This window comes from Cynocephalus volans, chromosome X (genome assembly GCF_027409185.1).
Source record: "Cynocephalus volans isolate mCynVol1 chromosome X, mCynVol1.pri, whole genome shotgun sequence".
Classification (NCBI taxonomy): Eukaryota; Metazoa; Chordata; class Mammalia; order Dermoptera; family Cynocephalidae; genus Cynocephalus; species Cynocephalus volans.
Genome location: NC_084478.1, coordinates 123,970,666 through 123,975,160, shown reverse-complemented (window position 1 = coordinate 123,975,160; position 4,495 = coordinate 123,970,666).

Sequence of the window (4,495 nt, the reverse complement as noted above, 5' to 3'; positions counted from 1 at the left end):
CCTCTATTTTACCATTAGCCACAATTTGCCTTGTATTATTTTCATGTATAAGTGTCCAGCTAAGTGATTGCCCCATACCTTTCTTATTTTCTAGAGGGTAGGTACCACATATTAATCATTCCCTAGAACCTGGCACAGTGCTGTGAGTATAGAAAGCATTTAATAAAGTGATAGGTGATGCAATTTGGCTGATAATGAGCACATAGCAGTATCTGTTTCTTGAAATAGCCATTATTTACCTTTCCCTCTCCCTTGCTTTCTGTTAACACATGTGGTCAAATGCCAGTACTTGCTCTAGACCATGTTTGTTTGGGGGCATGGCTCAAAGCAAGAGGCTCTGCTATTTATTGTTTAGAGTGGGGGAAGTTTGTGGTTCACTGTGTAGTTATCATGAGTGTTTTATTATGATTGTGGTTAATAATAATCATTGTGATAACTAATCCTTTTGTAGCCCTTTGCAATACTAATTATTGAATGCCAATTATGTGCTAGAAACTTTACATATTTTATCACAAATTTTCATAGCAGATATAAGGAAGCTATTATTGCCAATAACATTATAAACAATGATAATATTTATTGATACCAAATATTGCCATAAGTGTTTTACAAGCATTTTCTCATTGAACTCTCATAGCAACCCTATTAGGTTAGTACTATTGACATATTCAGCTTACAGATAACTGAGCAGGTTCAGACAGGTTAAACAACTTGCTCTGTATCACACAGCTAGTAAAATAGACTAGAAGAAGTGGAAAAAAAATTAATGAGTAAAGATATAATAGAATTAAAGTTTAATGAGTTTAATGAAGAACAAAATCTACAAGTTGAAAGGACTTATCATAGACCAGAAAAATAACGAAAACAGATTAAAATCTAAATTAGTTTATCTGAAAGTTTAAAATTTTGTGAACAAAGAAAGAATTCTAAAAGAATCCAGCATCCCAGCTCCCAAATCAGATCACTTTAAAGGAATAAATATTAGGATGGCCTTTCAGATACCCTCCACATCATCAAATGCCAGAAGACAATGCAACTACCTAACATTTATTATTACTTATTATGTACCAGGCACTGTCCTACATCGTTAACACTGCCTATCTCATTTAATCTTCACTACAACCTTCTGAAGTTGGTATTATTTTTTTATCCTCATTTGAAGTTGAAGAATGAAGTGCAATGTTAAGTCATTTCTCAAGTTCACACAGCCAATAAGTTGCAGAAACAGAACCTCTACCTATCTGTTTGAATCTCACACCTATCCTCCTACCACTTCAGTGCTCTGCCTAACATGCTTTAACATCTTTGTTCTCAATTGCTTAAAGTCGTGTCTTATGCTACTTCTTGCTTGGTTTAACCCAACACATGGACTATGTCCTGATATCAAGATTTGGATGTTTGTTTTAACACTTATTCTTCTACCACATCCCACCCTCTATGTCCAAAGTAACCCTAGGTTTAGACTTTAAACCTATTCTTGGTGCTTCCTATTTCATAAGTGAGACAGTAATTCTGAGATCTGACCCTGACAATGATTCAAAAGTCATCATTTATTGTAGCACATTTGCTCTTCTGTTTTTCTCATATCTACCTTCACTCTTCCATCTTCTACCTCAGCATAAGGCTCACTAGGCTGTACTTCCTGCCTGAAACACTCTCTGTAACATCCTCCTAATGGACAGGTAGATCTGGTGCTCAAAGAGAGTCTGAATGTTAAATTTGGCTAAAATATTGCTCTGTGTATTACTTTATTGATTGAATGCTATTTCCCCCAAGTATTTGTCATACTAAAAATCTCTCTTTTTGACATGAAAGTAGTATCAAAGAAGACGGACTTCGAGAATGGAACTGTATATTCTTCTAAGGCATTGTTCTTCAGGCTTTTAGGAAACAGAGTAGGCTTAAAAATAAAACAGCTGTGAATAGAAATTATTTGTGTCAATACTTGCTATCTATATTTGCATACATGCCAAATTATAAAACAAATAATTCAAATTTGTTTCTAAAAAATTTAATAACTGCCTACTCTAGGCAAAACTGTATTATCCTCTAAAGAGACCTTAATTGTTCCCTACAAAGCAGAATGCTTCTGGAACAAGATAGAATAGGCTCCGAAAGAAAACAGACTTAGTTTGAATCTTGACTCCTATGCTTGACACCAGTGTGACCCTGGGCAAAAGACATAAAAGTCTGTTGTTACACTTCTCACTGTGTAACGGAGATGAAAACAAGGTTACTCAAAGCCACATGAATGCGATGAGAAGCCCGAAGGGACTGCACCTCAGCAGCTCCTCTGTTAGAAGGAGAAAACTGGGCACAGCCTTAATTCAAAATTAGCTTCTGTTTTTATTGTTTCACAAGAAAAATCAGTCGATTCAATTACTTCAAAAGGACACAAAGACATGGGCAGTGTGACAAAAGCTACCACTAAGTATAGCTTAAACAATAGAAATTAGTAACATCATTTAAATTAACAAGGTGATATTCAAAGTCTAATTTGTGAAATGCTAAATTGATCAGACTGTGATCATTATCTAACCCAAAACATAACCTTTCCCCAATGATTTAAGCAAAAGTTACATTCTTACAATAATTGTCTCTAAAGTTTCCACCAATAAACAGTGTGCCCTTAGCAAACATTTTTTCACATTTTTCCCTACAGCAATTCTTTCAACATCTTTGAACAACAATCAGTATGTTATATAGTCAAAATACATAATCCCATCCCTAACCAATGATTAGAATTGATTAGATGGGCTTTTGCCATGCTATCTGTGGACTTTTGTCCCCTAAATCAAGGGCTTTTGCCTCATATATGCATTACCTAAAAACCCTATTCTAAAAATCAACTGAGAATCAAGATTTCGAACCTTCTACAGTCTATGAGTTTCAGCTTTCTGATCAAGCAAGACTTGGGGATTTTACTACTTAACTCACAATGTGATTGTGCAGATTAAATGAGATAGTGTACACTAAAACACCCAAGAAAGTTTGTGGTACATGCTAGGCATTCAAACAATGTTATCTATTCAGTCTGCATTCCCAATTGGTATTTTGAATCTGCTGGACAACAATGGTGACAGGCCAGTTTGATGAAACAGTGGGAACCCCAGAAAGTGGTTGATTCAATACCCAAAGAAATATATATAATATACAATTCCCCACTGCTAAATTTGACTGGCTTAAAAATCAAGGATGTAGCATACACATAATGCTTTTATGCATTTAAAAATGCCTTTTCTTAGATTGTATCATCTGTATTCTACAAAATTTCTGAAGCTAGATGGATAAATTATGAGGAAGTTGAGGCAAAGATAGGTTAAGTGACTCACCCAAATCATGGAAGCTGATTAGCTAAAACTGGGTTGGTTCAGTCCAAAGAGAGAGCTCTGAAAATTCCAAAACCAAATTAAGATTTTGAACTTTGGAGGCTTGAGGTTTCTTACTGCCAATTGCCCACCAATCATCCATAACCTGGCTAAATCCCAGGTCATTCCATGCCAGATGGGTCATGCTGAAGTGCAGTGTGGAAGTAGGAATGAATGGCTTACAGAGAACAATGAGATTCCAACAACAAATTCCTAATTTGCCTTAGTTTCTCATGCTAAAACAGCAGTGGTAGGGAAACAAAATCATCTTAAAATAGCATTGTACATTTTCCTTGTTTTGATACTGTATCTTACTTATGTAAATGTTACCATTTGGGAAAACTGGGTGAATAGTGCATGCAACCCTTATACATTTTTTTTGTAACTTCATGTAAATCTTAATTATCTCAAAATTAAAAATTAAAAAGGAAGCATCACACAGCACAATCTTGTGTTATTTGGTACCTAAATTATTTTTTTAAGGAGTTTTATTAGGTTTTATTGAATTGAGATAGGAATTTAATTTTTAAAGAGTTGAGTGTGACAAAAAATCAAGGAGACACCTCCCTAAATCAAAGGTAAATTATGAAACTCAATAAAATGAAAAACACCAGACTAAGGAGGCTTCAGGACACTAGGTCAAGCTGGCCACCAATGTGCATTGCATGTATTCAAATATGTAGTCATATATCAGACTCCCAACAAAAGAATGATGGGTAGCATGGCATGCTATTGCCATAGATTGGTAGAGATCCTCAGGTATCCTTTTTCCTTACTAGCTATATTACTGGTCCAAACACTATGCAAGAGAATGCCATCCATGTGGCCATAGGAAATACTTTTTCTCTTCTCATGCAATCAACACTATTATGAGATAGGTTATTGCAACTGAAGAGAGAGCTCCTCTGAATATGTTAGCATTTAATCTGTTCCCTTGGGGTTCAGATAATATTACTGGGACCTAGACAACACTGTTAAAACAGAGACCTATGGAGGACAGCATTTCCCAGGCTATGATAGTGCTACACACTGAGTAGGCAGGACCCTTGTGAGATCTGAAATATAAAGCTAGGATGCTGTTTTCTTCTCATTGTTTCATTTACCTGCAATTGTTCATGATCTTCTGT